Source organism: Ascaphus truei, chromosome 2 (assembly GCF_040206685.1).
Source record: "Ascaphus truei isolate aAscTru1 chromosome 2, aAscTru1.hap1, whole genome shotgun sequence".
In the NCBI taxonomy this organism is placed as follows: Eukaryota; Metazoa; Chordata; class Amphibia; order Anura; family Ascaphidae; genus Ascaphus; species Ascaphus truei.
The window spans coordinates 405,602,141-405,618,640 of NC_134484.1; the positions used below are offsets into that span (position 1 = coordinate 405,602,141).

Consider the following 16,500-nt stretch of genomic DNA (forward strand, 5'->3'; position numbering starts at 1 on the left):
GGAATTTAAAAAATCTACTAGCCAAAAGTGATATTTTTGTAGCACAGAAGAAAGTTGAAAATCCAATGTGGATCCCAGATAAACCAGGGGGAAATTTAGTTTGCGGCCAGTGTCTGGCATGTAAACTAATACATCATGATAGAAAACGCCTTATTAATTCTAATTTGAGAAAATGACATGAAATTAGAGACTGTATCACGTGTACAACAACTGACGTTGTTTACTATTTAGAATGTCCATGTGGCCTACCTTATTTTGGCCGCACTAAAAGACAACTCAGGAGGCGGGTATTGGAGCATGCACGGAACATCAGGATCGGTTTGAAAATCATAGTGTGTCAAAACACTTTAAATACATCATAATCAAGACCACACATTATTAAAATACAAGGAGCTTGAAATTATTCCTATTAAAAGACGTGGTGGTGACAGAGAGAGGGAGCTAGCAAAGAGAGAAAGTTATTGGATTTATACTATAAGATCTATGGCTATAGATTTTTGCGCCCTTCACTTTCTTTTTCCTTTCTTTGGAGGTTATCTCTATCCTGAGAGGAGTGGTATCCTCTCATGTGGGGCAGCATCTTCTATCAAATGAACTGTAAGGAATCCGCTCCTGGCTTTGATTATAGCTTTTGCAGACTTCTGCAGTAGCAAAAGCTTCCTCTGGCAATCAATGGCACATGTGCTGCCTCTCATTGCAGCTTCTGCCCTGTGCTCCATCATTGGAGGAATACTCACACACCCTCCTCCTGTGATTGGATCCCGACCCTTTATATCCTGGGCGTTGGCACTGAACCAGTGCCGAGCAAAACTCCTACCTTGGACGTTACCATCTCTGCCACAAACCACCCAGGCCGCTCTCCTAGTGTTCTACCTTCCTAGTTCCTGAGTATCCAGAGGCCTGTTCCTGTCTCCTGTGCTGAAGCGTGGTTAGCCAGCACTGGTACCTGCTGCATGCACTCCTAGCAGTGGTTACCCTTAATTTCTTGGTACCTGCTGCATTCTCTCCTAGCAGTGGTTACCCTTGATTTCCTGCGGCCTGCTGCTATCTCCATGCAGTGGCCTGCCTTGGACTTCTGTGCTGAAGCGTTGGTTTCCCCGACGCTGCCCTGCGGTGTACTTCGGCCAGCCTGCTGTCTTCCCCCTGCTGAGACCGGCGTCATGGGACGAGCCCGCTCCTCGCGCAGAGGCCACTCCCACACTCATGCTCCTAAGCTGAAGCGGGGAACTCCTGTCTGCCTGTTGCCGATTCCTTGCTACGACTACGACCACCCGAATGTCTTCTATCCCGACCCTGCTTCGGCCATCGATTGTCCTGTCTTCTCCTACCCCGACTTTGGCTTCAATAACGACGATGCTGCCTTCTCCAATCCTGACCCTGAGATGTACGACTACGAACTGCGCACTCTGGATCAGTCTGCGCGGACTAAGGTCGGTGATTATATAACCCCACCTCAGCCCCGCGGTCCGGTCCCAGTTTGTGGCGAGCATCGGCGTAACATGAACAGCACAATTACGAAATTATTTTCCACATATATGAGGACTCTATTTGGACTTATTAGTGGGATTGTATCTGTACTGGCTACTGGTTTGCATCATTCAGGGTTACAGCTATCAGTGGTTATATATTTACTTTATTATTCTTACATGTTTTATTGAGTATATATGTGTAGGCCTGGTAAGAAATTGGGCTATATGTCTTTCCTCCTTCTGGTATAAGCCCTGGTAAGGGCAGGCTGCCAGAAGTTATCATGGGTTTCCCCCAACTCAAGCACTGCCCTGAGTGGTGGAGGTAGGTCACCTGACCCTGTGTGGAAGGCATAGACACAGGGGCGGTACCTGCTGATGTCAGGAAGGGCAGGGCACTATCTATTTTAGTGTCAGTTCCTGTCAGTTAGTTAGTTAGTCTGCTGGGAGAGTTAAGAAGTACAGCCAGCAAGAGTGAGTTAGGCTCCTGAAGAGTAGGGCCTAGTGAGACAGTGAGGTGGACCAATGCCCCTCACCCTGCTTAGGGGGTGAGGGAAGAGCTAGCCCCACCCTGGGTGCCCTTGAACTGGGGTGGTGGCAGGGACACAGATACCATCCTGAGGAGATCAGTTTGGAGGAGATAGAGAATCTGTACCTTACTGTGATCCTGCTGCTATCTCTGCTGCTGTGATAATAAAGAGCTGCTGCTGCTTTTAAGAAAGACTGTGTGAGACTGGAATCTCTCGCCCCTGAGTGGGGGACTCTCTGGAAGGATTCCACCCCTCATCCTTGGGGCTTACCAGAGATGGAGGCGTTGCACCATTAAATGAGATGGAGGCATTCACCCCAGTAACCTGGTCCTGTCATCCCCATACCATTGCGGGAGTCTCAGGCCCTCCTGTTGCCAGCAGGTATGCACCACACCTATACACGTTGCCAGACCCTAATACAGAGGGGGGGCCCAATCTGCGATTGGCCCCGGGAAGAGGGGCTACATATATTAATTTGTTTTGTTTTTGATGTCATACATAGTGTTTAATTTCATCACAAGGCACATCCATCCGGTGGTCTGATTAGGGTCATATTATAGACCCCTAGAGGTTTACCTACTATTCAGGGGGATAGGTGTGTATTTAGCCAAGCGCACCCCACAAGCACTTCGGTGCATGTACTTCGGTACATATTTTTCTGTGCAATGTATGCTTTGTCAACATTTTGAACATTCCTAATATATTTTAAATGGCTGCGGTATAGACAGAGAGTCTATTCAACAAATCCAACACCCTCTCTGTGAAGTACTTTATAATTTTCCCTAAGGCCAGGTCCCCTGTGGTCCCCCATTTTATCTGTCAGGCTTCTTGCATTAGCAAGCATGCATTTAAGGTTTTTTCAGCCTGTACTATTATCTTATCTGCTCCTCCCTTTCTGCGCCAATTTGGTTTAGGCTTTAGAAGTTTTCTAGTATTATCTGTATTTACTATGGGTGTCTCGCTGCTTGTCAAACTCGCATTTGCCCCCATTCTACCTGCATAACCCCTTGCTATTTCCTCATCTATTCTATTAAGTTCATTATCTGTTTCATTCCCCTCCCCCCTCAATCCTAGTTTAAAATCTCAGATGGAGGGGGGATGGGAATGAAACAGATTCTAAACTAAATAGAATAGATGAGGAAATAGCAAGGGGTTATGGAGGTGTCTAAACTGAAGTTCCTTAGAGGAAGATGATATTGGGGGGAGTCAGGTTAATTTAAGGGACCAATTCAGAAACAGGATGGATCAGTTTTACGCTAAATTAACTTGACTCCCTGCAAAACCATCCTTCCTCATCATGGACATCCACAGCTGCATGGAAGTCCTGCAGCAACTCCACTGTATTCTCAGATCTGCCAAAAGTCTCTCCTTCCTCCTGTCCTGTCCCTGCAAAGGCTGCTACCCTGCTGTGGCATCCTCCTTAGCTGAATCACTGTCCTGACTCCACATGGAGCTGACTGGTGTCCTCTATCACCATGACAGGTGGAACTCCATTCACCACTTCAGGTAGCCAGGACCATGTTGGTGAGCCTGTGCATGGAGCACACATCCCCTTCCTATTCTGAAACAGACTCTGGCAAGCCCCTTTTTGAGCCCTGCCCTTTCTCTAGCAGTGCACCAATTGTATCTAGTGACTGCCTGGTCACATGATCTGCCCCACAGAACTTTGCATCCATGGTCCTCTTCTGCTGCACTGAGAGCCATTTAGTAAATCCCCTCCCCCACCCACCCAGATGCAGATATTAAAGGGAAAAAACAAAGTATTTTTTTTAAATGGCAGCTTGGACTGCTCATTTAAGTAGCCTAGTGCCTGCTAGATCTCACCTGCCTGCCCTTGGAGCTATCTGGCCTGCGCTGGTCATGTCCATCACCTCCTAGCTGAGGGATTTTTGGAAAACTGCTATACATTAAACTTTACAGGTTACACAGTATGGGTTGAAATCTGAAAATTATCTAGCTGTTTAGTCTAGATATCACTAAACTAAATCGCATCACAATGAAGGTGGGAAACTGTCTTTATTTTTATGTGAATATATTATAAATATGAAAATAAAACCTTGGCTTATTTCATGTTTTACATTTTCCTCCCCTAACAACTTGTTCATAGTGCCCTAGAAATTTTTTGAAAACAAATGTCAAGAAATATTCTTGCTCCAGTGTCTCATTAAATTGTGTTAGGAAAGCTTTATGTCTGAGTAGTACTGTCAGTTTTATTGCATTGGGAAAATGCTTTCCTTTCCCCCCCCCCCCCCCCCAGAGTGTAACAAAACTGATTTCAGAGGGGACTTGAATAACATTTCAGTTAAATATGCTCTGCTAAATGTGGTTATAATCATTTCACTACTGGAATGCCAAGGTGCCCTGTCTCTGTGAAACAGTTTTTCATTTTAGAAAAGCATAGGGAAATCAAAGTTCGCTTAAAATATTCAGTACCCTGTTTTTATGTTGTAAAATGTATCTTTAGACACATAAAACAAATGTAATCAATACATTCCAAAACATCTCTTAAGTACTATAGCATAAAACAGAAGTGTGGAGAATTGCAAGTCATATTGAAAGGTTACAGCAAACAAATATTTGACTCAGGATTGCAGCTTTAAAGGTGCAATCTTTTCCATCAACAAAGAATGCCACTATCAGTTAGGCTTAGGGCTGGGACCCGCTGCGCCCGGCGGCGCGGGCGGCCACACGAGAGTTCCCCACTAGCAGGGGAATCCTCCCGAGCCGGTCCCGGTCCTCCCTGGCTGCACAGCTCACTACACGCTGTGACGCTTCAGCCGCTAGGCGATTCAAGAGAATTGTAATCCCTAGCGTCGACGCATCACGTGGTGTGGCTGTGAGCCAATGAGGAGGGGAGGCTTCGGGAGGAGGGGAGGCTTCGGGGAGCGGGGAGGAGTGTGGAGGGAAAGCAGCGTGAGTGCCTGTCTGTGTTTGTGTATGTGTGTGCCTTAGTGCATGAGTGCCCGCCTCTGTGTGTGTGTGTGTGTGTATGAGTGCGTGTGTGTGAGTGTCTGTGTGCCTGTGTGTGTGTGTTGCTTTTGATTACCTTCCATCAGCAGCCCCAGCCCGAGCCCGTGGAGGGAGGGGGGGGAGTAGCGGGTCCCTCCGCTCAAGCCACGCCCCCCCTCCCGCTCAAGCCTCCCACTCCCGCCCACCTCCCGCTCCGGCTCCAGCTCCCTACAGACCGCATATCGCGGTCTGTGTCTGTCAGCGCCCCGCCTGTCTGCAGTGCGGGCGCGCTGACTGAGGGAGCAGGGCCTTAGCCTAAGGCATCATGACTGGGCCCCTTTTGGTTAGCCGAATTGGTGGAAATTTAGGGGGTGAAAGGTTAGTTGAGGAGTGTTGAGGGGCAATAGGGATGTGAGGTGGGAATATGAGCTGCTCATCTCGTGTTAAGAGAATCAAGAAGTACCACCCTCCCTCCCTGTGTGGTTTTGTTTTGTAACTTGTTTTTGGTTTTGTTATACAGTATATATATATTTAAACATTTAAAAAAATGGATATCAAATTATATTTAAAAAAAAAAAAAGGAAAATATGAAAAAATACAAAGAGTAAAAGAAAGATGATGATTAGTGCATATGAAGTGGGGAATGGTGCTTTGTTTGTCACAGCTGGGCTGTGCGGTTATTGTTTTATACAGACTGGGCCCATGCGTACAAAGCTGGTGTTTGGGAGCATCCTCCTACTGTAGGTGAGTTGACACTTTACGGTCATCCGACAGCAGCAGTTATGCGCCAGAGCAAAACCGGGGGCTCTCAACATGGTACGGGCCAGTATAGGTTAAGGAATAATTTGTGTTGTGTTACTAGTAAAAGCTGTGGCTTTATTACTCCAAAATGTTGTCAGTTGTCTTTATTCTTTCAGTGGGGCCTACACTAGTCACCTTAATCAAAGCCAGTAACATGTTTATGGTGCAGTCCCACAAATAACCAAAATACTAATACTTGTCTGAGACTTTAATGTATCAAACATCTAATTGTAACCTATTCAACTTGTATTGCCCTTAGTTCAACCAGTTCCCAAATAAGGCTGTACATCTAAGGGATTAAGGACCATAAATAATCTCAAATATTATCCTTACTGCTTTGCAATAGTAGTTGATATTATCACTGATATATTGCAGTTAGGTCCTAATAAAGGCAAACTGCTTTTATCGTATTTGTTTTGGATAGGGAAATGCAGAAGTCAGTTATTCACAGGCTAATAATGATAGTTTCCCATGGTTGCATCAGCGTGACCTTTGTTTTAATGCACAGCTTTGGGATGAAAAGTCCTGCCACAAATTCCTTACATAAAATGAAGATTAGACAGAAAGTCCTTTAAGCGGCATGAGCCCGATCCGTTTAAATAGAGCATTTTATTGCCTTTAAGCTGACGTGCAATTTGTTCTCCGGTGATTGATCGGCATAGATAGTGCTTCACAGGGTGCACAATATGGCTGCCTATTTCAAAAGAGTAAGTGCTGCGGCTTCCAAAATGGTTGCTGTAACAGCCCAAGGAAGCTCTGGCCTCTCCCTCACTGACTGTCCCACACCGAGCTTCTGATGCTGGTGCACGCCAGAAGCAAGCTGGTCTCAGCTTCCCGCGTGCACCGGTATGAGAGAGCTTGCCGTGAGACTGTCAGTGAGGAAGGCCCGCAGCTAGGGAAGAGCTGGGTCCGGCGCCAACGAGAGGACCGGAAGTTGGGGGAGACCTGGGGCAACAGAGGCCTGAGACCATCCCCAAGGTAGATACTTTTGTATTTATTTGGTGTTTTTTTAATTATATATATACTATATATATACAAATGACAGCCAGTGACTTAAATACCCAACACGAAGCTGTCACTGGCTGTCATTTGTTCTCTGCACCCCCCTGAGGAAGATCCCCCTGAGGGATCGAAACGTTGGAGATATGTGCTACATGTTTAATATATAATTTTGCTTTAAACTGCTGTCGCCTCTTTGCCGCTTCATGGTAACATATGCTTTTATTATTTCTATGGGACATGCACCAGCTCACTACTGATTTACTACAGGAGTGCCAGTGACCTTCTATCAATTATATATATATATATAATTATATATATATATATATATATATATATATATATATGTATGTAGCCCTGGTAAGAAATGGGGCTATATGTCTTTCCTCCTACTGGTATAAGCCCTGATAAGGGCAGGCTGCCAGTAGTTATTATGGGTTTCCCCCAAATCAAGCGCTGCTCTGAGTGGTGGAGGTAGGCCACCTGACTCTGTGTCTAAGGCAAGAGACACAGGGAAAGGGTCTGCTGACATCATGAGGGGCAGGGATGTCTCAATTTATTTGCCAGTTCCTGTCAGTGGTGGGGAGTTAGTGGTAGAGTGTCAGAGAGAAAAGTGCATGAAGTGCACAGCTGGAGGAGGAGAACTGTAAGACCCTGAGTAGAGCTGCTAGAACTATAGTGAGCTATAGGTGGACCAGTGCCTCTCAGTACCACTGCCTAGGGGGTGAGGGAAGAGCTAGCCCCACCCTGAATGCTCGTGTCTTGGGGTGGAGACAGGGAAAAAGAGCCCAAGAGACCATCCTGAGGGTGTGCAGTCTGGGGGGAGAGAAGACCCTGTACTGGAGAGACAACTGCATTGCTGTTGTTGCTGCTACTCTGCTGTGCTGTGTGAATAAAGAGCTGCTGCTACTTCTTAAGTAAAAACTGTGTGAGACTGAAATCTCTCGTCCCTAAGAGGAGGGACTCTCTGGAAGGATTTCACCCTACGTCCCTAGGGCTTACCAAAGATGGAGGCATTGCACCACTAAGTAAAGATGGAGGCATTCACCCCAGTAACCTGGTCCTGTCATCCCCCATACCATTGCGGGAGACTCAGGCCCTCCTGTTGCCAGCAGGTATGCACCACCCAGACACATAGCCAGACCCTGGGACAGAGGGGGGGGGGGCAATCTGCGATTGGCCCTGGGAAGAGGGACTACATATATATAGATATACTGTAAATATTTGGGGCTGGGTGGAGGGCGGTTATATGTATTTGGGGCTTGGTGGGTGTTATATGTATTTGGGTTGGTGGGTGTTATATATATTTGGGGCTTGGTGTTTTTTTGGGTGTGTATTTGGGGCTCGGTGGAAGGATTAGTATGTATTTGTGGTGGGGGGTGGAGTTTGTATATATTTGGGGGGGGGGGTAGGGATTTTTTTGTATGTATTTGGGGTTGGGAAGGTTTTTTGTATTGGATTCTTTGATATGTATTTTTGTGGGGGGGATTGTATATGTAGGTGGAAGGGAGAGGGAATGAGTGTGAGGAGGGGGGATTGCTTGAGAGTGAGATAATTGATGGAGGGGGAGAGAGGGGGTGTAAGAGAGGGGATGAGGGAGTGAAAGAGAGCGTAAAAGTGAGACGGAGGGGAGATAAATAAATGTGAGGTGGGGGAGGGATTGAGTGAGAGTGGGGTAATTGATGGAGTGGAGAGAGTGAGAGGAGAGAGGGGGTGAATGAGTGAGACGGAGGGGAGAGAAATACATGGGAAGAAGAGGGGAAATAGAGGGGGCTCGCGAGGTGTGAAATGAGGGGATAGCCAGACCGCCGATGGCAGGCCCAGTCGTAACTCTAGTCCTGGGCCCGGGAAATCTGTCTGCACCCTGACTGCTTTAACATAAATATTTTTGTTTTCATACAGCACAACTGCATTTTTTTTAAAGAGATCCTGTACTTATCATATATTGTCATAATATGAAATGGTTTAGGTTTGAAATTGTATCTACAGAAGAAACACACGTGAATCAAAAAATGATGAAGACTTCCACTAAGTTAATAAGTTGTATTGACCAGATAACCTTTAATCAAAAACTGCTGTTGCTTTGTTTTGTTTTTTACATTCCCAAAATATAAAACAAACATCTTTTAACATTTGTCAAGTTCCATGCAAATACAATCTGACATTTTGAATAGTTATTAGCCCTCTGTAACATACAACAATGAAAATATGCGATACAGAGATCCTGTTCCACTTTAATTCAATATCATATTACAAGAAAACAGTTACAGGTGATGCACAATTACATCTTTATTTATATGCACAAAATACACATTGTAACAAGTAAAGCAACATTATACTGCATTATACTACCTACAATATCATGAAGTTAAAGTGTATTGGAGTGTATTCTTTCTGTACTAAACTAATTTGGGGTTTTAATGTACCAACCAAAAAGAATGCCTCATACAAAAAAGCACTATTAAAGCCTGTGTGTACAGATGTTGTATGCCATAAAGAAAAGATGCATACTTTAATAATTGTCTACGGTCATGAACAATTAAAAGTGATCTCCACCTAAAAGATATAGGGGAGAATACTACAGGATGTTCAGTAACCTTGTGTAAAAAAATGTGGGCGCACTCATTTTTGCCCCATTTTTTTTTCTTCCTAAAGTAAATCATAGAGTATATTGTATAGTTCCTAAAAAAAAAAACAATAATATTCACAGACAGGTACAGTTGTTTGTGTCTGGAAATTAACTATTGTCCACATAAAAAATATAAACAAATTCTCTCAGTTGTGTGTCAGATGACGTGGATAATGCTCACTCATTCAAAACAAATCTCTCTAATATAGTAGGGTATGCGATATTCATCATATCACAGTGATAAGGTAGAAAACCCTATTCCAAGATTGTGGATGTATCCCTTTTTTCTAATAGAGGGAAAGCAATGCAATTGCATTTCCTCTGTGGCAGTGATGGAGTTAAACCATTCCTTCATTAAAAAAAAAAATACATTAAAAACATGTTATGCTTTTTCTGCAGATTGATAAGTCCACATACATTAGGAGTCCAAGTTGCAGTGATTTTCATACATTTTGTAGTGTAAGTGCTAAGCTGCAATTTACCAGGTGCTAAGGTGCGAGGCTTGTAAAAGCTTGGCTGGCAAATATATTCGAGCTATGTTCTAACATTTAACCATTTCCATGTTCCAAATGCCAACATTAAACATTATTGCATAATTTTCTCATATAATTGTTTGCAATATAGAATGCTAATAGACATTGTCATATGTTTTATTGGAAAAGCTTGAAATGAAACATATATTTTTTTTTCATTGCCGTACAATACTCCACCCCTTATACAATGTACTGTAGGCCAAGATCCACAAAGATCCCTTCTTGATGTAACGAGGCATTAGCTTAAGTTAACACATCGTTACGTGCTATCAGGTATCTTCAAAGCTCACGAACGCAATGTCAAGTGCTGTTTTCAGCCACAATGGGCACTTGGGTTAGTATAACGGAAGTTAGTGCTAATTATATGCTAAAAATGGGTTCCCTATAACAACACCAAGCCACAGAGCTCCAATATAGGCAACGCTCAGGGATTTAGCAACGCGTTACTTAGATCATATAGTGTATTAAGGTGGTGTTAGCTCCCGCCAGACCGGAAATATGGGAGGGAGAAAGATAACGTCCTATTTTACTCGAGTCCCAAGTGCTCTATCTATCTATCTATCTTGGGATATATGGTAATAAGTAATTTAAATATACTTTGCATATCCTATTAGTATATATCCCTGGTACCTCAGGTGTGCTCCTTTTTGTTCACAGGTTTCGCTCTCTCTTCCCCTCATAAGACAGTCACAACGTGAGTGATATTAAGCTAATACAAGGCAGTGCTAACTTAACGTGTCGTTAGGCCTATTCTAATGTCCTAACTGAAGACTGTTATTTCTGCATATAATTAGCTTTGTGGGTTGGCGTTAACATTAGGGAACCTAACGCCCATTACTGATTTTGATAACATGGCGTTATGAGGCCTGAGTTAACAGAGCTTTGTGGATCTTGTCCATACGTGTTAAATGACACCTAGTGGTGCGTCATTTCGAGGGTCAACATTTGCTTCATTGGCGCCGCAACAAATCTCATGGAAAAAGTCACGGCAGCTTTGACGGAGAGCATCACATTAAAGGGCTCAATAATGTTGGCTTCATCTGTAAATACAGGAACCTCTATATATAATATTGGCTACTCCAGAAAATGGGCTCACAGCCTGCACAGAATAATATAGCTCTCCAGAGTGAATTGTTTGAACTTTACACCACATTTAGGGAAATCATACTACGTCTTTACTAGTAAACGTACTTTAGGCGCCTAATCAAAATGCTATGAACCTGCTGATCCATGTCAGGGAGATCTCTGGACCCTATTCACCTTCTCTCACCGGGAGATTCTGCTTCAAAGAATATATGAAAATGGGTCGTAGATTTTTTTTAATTAATTTTTTTTAGACAGGTTAATATGCTCCTTGTACATTAGTTTCGGGAAGTCATGCACAACTTTTTTTTTTAATTAATTAATTAAACAAATCTATTTGAACTTCTCAGCACTGTGGGTGCCAGAAAGAAATTCCTGTTCATTACATTTCTGGAGTGTAGAGAACATTTTATACTTGCTATATATATCTTTTTAAGTTTGCTCCTACAAAATATAATAGCCCTACTCACAGCAATTCTGAAACACAATTAGTGAATGTATATGAGCAGTAAATATACGTACTGTATATATATCACATTCCAAGACTGTTACAAGATGTTGATGTCATAGTATTATAATCTACCAGAAAGCCATCACAATCTGTTTTTGCAATACTGGAAACACCCCTTCTCTTTAAATTCTCAGTGAAAATTAACTTGATCAGAAGCCAGAAAACCTGCCTAAAATTGTGAAACAGAGGAGGCTTTACAGTTTTAAATGGCTTTTGCATTCCCTAGTGTCCAGCACCAGCCAGAATGTAATAGGATCAGCAGAACCCCTGGCTCTCCTTAATTTAGTAATTAAATGTCATATGTTGAACAGGCCACCATTTTCAACATATTAAACCCAAGCAAGAGTAACGATGTTCTAGGTTGTACTTAAATGACTTAACGTTTACATCTGAATAATTCACTTTAGGAGAGCCGGAGACAAAATGTGCAGGTGTATTGTCCAATCGGTATGGAATGTGCAAGAAAAGGAAATTGAAAAGTGCTTTGGTAAGTGATTGCAAGCTTTTTTTCAGCTCGTATTATCCCTGCACTTTGTTCCTGAAGAAACAACATTACATAGCCCATTGCTTTTGGCATACTGGGTATATGGTATTTATTTTGATTCAACTTTTCTTTATGAGGTTTTTGTGAAGAGTAACATGAGAGAAATTAGTAATAAATAGGCTAGACACAGAGACTGAACTTTTGTTTCATAATGTGTCATACAGACTTCAGGAAAGTAGCAATGGTAATTAACCAAAACATATGCTGTATATACTTGATTAAGTCAAATACTGTATAACTTTCTCTTCACAAACTGTAATGAATATAGTGTTAAGATAATATATTTTTTTATTTGACATTGCACAAATGTTAAAAATGCTTATTAATAAAGGGGCTCAAATAAAAGGCTTGGCTGTACAACAAATTGTGTTGCCTCTTAGCTGAAATAAAAGGCCTTGCTATTTAATCAAATCTGCTTTCTCTCTTTTTCATACATCGGAATGCTGAAATAGGAAAACGTGTCTTAAATGTTTATGGCAAAATTGAAAGATTCTTTAGTTTTAAGCAAAATTCTTCCAGCTAATTACAAAAATCACTCTAGTCAAGCTGAATGTGTAGGGATGGCCATGTGTGAAATCAAAAGGTTAAAAACAATATTTGAAAGCATTTCGGGCATTATATTAGCATATACATTTCCAGAGATGGTGTGTACTGCAGAAAAACAAAAATAATCCAAATGAGACGTAAAAAAAAACTAGAGTATGCCATGTAGTGATTACATTTCATTCTCAATATACTGTAAATCACAAGGTAGCAAAACAAAATGCGTGCAAGGCTTGAAGTAAATGGTTGGGTTAAACAGTGTCTCGCCAGCTTCAGTTACTGTATCTGCAGTAACATATCTGCAAAATGGTGATCAATAGACCAGAGCCTCCGTTCCATAAGGCAAGGGTCCCATTCAATGGTTTTGCTTTCATTCTGAAGTTTTATCCTAAAAAAAAAAAAGGAAAATGGATTTAACAATATATAATATAAATATGTCGCTTTTTCCCCACAAACAATTGATTCAAAACACAGTAAACAGAATTGAGATCACAAATTTTACAATTGTTACAAATGATATACACAAATACCATAACAATTTTGAACCAGTTTAGTATAGACTGTAAACCTGCTATAAAGTAACAGCCTTGGATAACCCTATGGGGACCCAAAGATGTGCTGTAGCTACAGTAATACGTCATGGGGTCTGGCACTCCAGGGGCCCCATAATGTGGTACAGTGGCTATGTCGTAAATGAATTCCTAATTTTTGATAGAGAGATCATCTTCTGCGCTTCACACAGAATGAGTAACGTTAGAGGAGGAATCTTCTTCTGTTCTGTAATCCGTGACGTAGCGATTACAAAGGGTTAAAGTATGATCTATGGAGGTACAAGAGAAGAAAATGGTACTTTCAAAATTGCAACAGCAAGAAATCTAAATATTATTATTGATTATTTGTAAAGCACCAACATCTCCCGCAGTGTGGTACAAAGGGGGTACAGAAATGACATAAACCAAGTTACTTACCAAATAAGGACAAACAAGCACCGATACAAAAGGTAATGAGGGCCGTGCATGTTGGAGTTAACAATCTAGATGGCATGAGGGGAGCAATGTCGTAACAAAAGGAAGTGGCTGCTCATTGTGGGACAGACTATGCCTCAGGATTGAGTATGGTCCAGCCACACAGCTGAGTCCATTAAGGTTTGAGGGTGTGGATGGTAGTGTGTGACAGATAGCGTGGGGATTGGTCCAGAGTTGGTCCCAATAGGTTCGAAGGGGGGAGGGGTTTAGCCGGATGCTAGAGGTATGCCAGATAGGCTTCCATGAAAAGGTGAGTTTTCAGGGTCGATACAGACGGAATTGAGAAGAGGTAATTAGGCAGAGTAAAAGGTGGATGTCATGGGCAGAATGTAAGTTTTTTTAGGGATATATTTGGGGAGGACGGCTGAGATATAAGAGGGGTGGTGTCATTGAGAGCTTGTAAATCAAAGCTTGAGTTTAAAAAATTATTCTAGAGGATATGGAAAGCCAGTGTAGGGGTTTGCACAGTGGAGCAGCAGAAGTGAAGTGGTGCGTGAGGTAGATGAGTCTAGCAGCAGCCTTTTGAATCGATTGGAGTTGGGTAGGAGAAGGTTTCAGTAGTCAAGATGAGTGAGTGAATTTGGATTTGATTGCATCATCAGTGAGAAAAGGGTATATCCTGGTGATATTTCAAGGGTGGAGATGATTGGACGTAGTGACTGACTCAATTTGAGTGAAAAAGAGATCGGATAAATTATCACCTCTAGACAGCAGGCTTAGATATTGATGAGATTGTGGTATTATTGACAGTGAGGGAGAGTTTGGGTGTAGAGGTGGCAGTGGTAGAGGGAAAGAGTATCAGTTCTGTTTTGTACATGTTAAGCTTCAGGTAATGGTGAGACATCCAAGAGGTTATTGCAGTGAGACAGTTGGTGACACGGGACAAGAGGGAGGGGGAGAGGTCAGAAGAGGATAAGTAAACGTGTGTGTCATTGGAATAGCGATGATACTGAGAGCCAAAAGATTGTATTAGTTCCCCAAGAAATGATGTATTGTGAGAAAAGCAGAGCAGAGGGCCAAGGACAGAGATTAGTGGGACCCCAGGAGAAAAAGGGAGTGAAGGCAAAGAGACACCAGAGAAGGAAACACTGAAGGAGAAGTTAGATAGGCAGGACATGAACCAGGAGAGGGCTGCATCACAGAGGCCAATGAAGAGAAGCATCTGCAAGAGAAGGGGGTGATCAACAGTGTTGAAGGCAGCAGAGAGATCACGGAGGATTAGTAAGTTGAAGAGTCTATTCACTGCTCCTGGCTTTGGCTCAATACAATAGAAAGAGTAGAACATTAAAGGACATAAAATGTTACAAATTAAAATGGTATGAATGTTCAAAATTTTGTGTAGCATCTACTCATGTAGCATTAATCATTTTAGAATGCTAGATATGCACAATTAATTTTTCCCCATTTTCATCTAAACTTCATCTACTTTGTTGTGATGATTCCAAGCGACACATAAATAATTACTTAAAATTGATCAAATTGCATCCTCAAAATGAAAACAATATTTTTCATCTTTATATGTTGTATTTATATTGTAAAAGAGAGGTCCATTCTAGGACACTTTTGAAATTACAGAGACGTGTATTAGGATTACATGTAGTTGATTGAGCACCATTAAAACCATTAAAAAGAAAATCAGACTAGTATAAGTATTTAAAAAAATTAAATAATAACTTTTAATGTCTCTATTGTAATTAAATGCTATGGTGTATTTAAGCAAATCAGTGAACATTTGACTAGTGTGATTGCATCTCACCAAGGAATCCCCTTTCACTAATAAGCTGCTTTAAGAAACGTGAGGTTTTTCCAGCTATGTGGGATAATGTAACTATAAAAGCATGTTGTGACCAGATTTTAGTTGCATCATGAGTGAGAAAGATAACATTATCTTTGACAAGATAAACATCATGCTGTAAATATAAAAATTAAAACATTAGATTTGATACAAATCAAATAAAGAGATGAAACAACAACATTTATTCTTTTACCAGAGATCATTTCCCTTGCACTGCAGTTCTTCCTAATTAAAATAAATTATACGAATAGAAACACAATAAAACCGTGTGAGATGCTTATTCTGAGATGCATAAGAAAGACAGTTGCTAATTACCCGGTTTTAAAATAATAATTATGCTTTTTAAAAGCATTATACAAGTCTATAAAAGAATTACATTACAACTGCTACTCAGTTCAGAATCATCATAGGAACAGAAAACGTAGTTGTGTTCCTGTTAACAAGTTCCAAATGTTTGGTCAACTTGACATATTTAACTGCTTAACTTCATTTCAACAACTTATCAAGTACTCCGATAACTACTGTTGGGTTTGTATTTCACATTTCTAACTTGCATTATAAAGCATTAAGAAACATAGAATTGGATGGCAGGTAAGAACCCCTTAGACCACCTTATGTGCCTATTTTCCTCTCTGCTGTAAAGCCTCAAAACCTATTTGATGTTTGGCTTTACAGTGGGTCCTCGCTTTTCCGACACAATGCATCCCGCAAACCCGCATTGAATGTTAACCGGCGACAGTTTCCGTCAGATGCGCGAAAACCGCAGCGGATAATGAGTTTTCTTACTGCATCATGCGCCATCGGAAAACGCATCTAACGGAAAGCGAGAGAGAAGGAAATGGCTGAGAGGAGAAGGAAGGGGGTGAGAGGAGAAGGACAGGGGTGAGAGGAAAAGGAGGGGGGATGAAAGAGGAAGAGGAGGGGGGATGAGAGAGGAAGAGGAGGGGTGAGAGGAGGAAAAGGAGGGGGTGAAAGGATGGAGAAGAGAAGGAGGGGGTGAGAGGAGGAGGGGTGAGAGGTGGAGGGGGGTGAGAGGTGGAGGGGGGTGAGAGGAGGAAGGCAGGGTGAGAGGAGGAGGGTAGGGGGGGAGAA

The 16,500-nt window shown here is 42.2% G+C and overlaps 1 protein-coding gene across 3 annotated transcripts in view; it reads right to left on the reverse strand.

Moving 5' to 3' along the window:
* Positions 1–8,782: 8,782 nt before the first annotated feature.
* Positions 8,783–16,500, reverse strand: part of CDK14 (cyclin dependent kinase 14) — a 693,217-nt gene continuing 685,499 nt past the window's right edge. For all 3 annotated transcript variants that reach the window (XM_075587394.1, XM_075587392.1, XM_075587395.1), the window contains one exon: positions 8,783–12,976. The gene's annotated coding sequence lies outside the window, so the exon portion shown is untranslated. The remainder of the gene's footprint in view (positions 12,977–16,500) is intronic.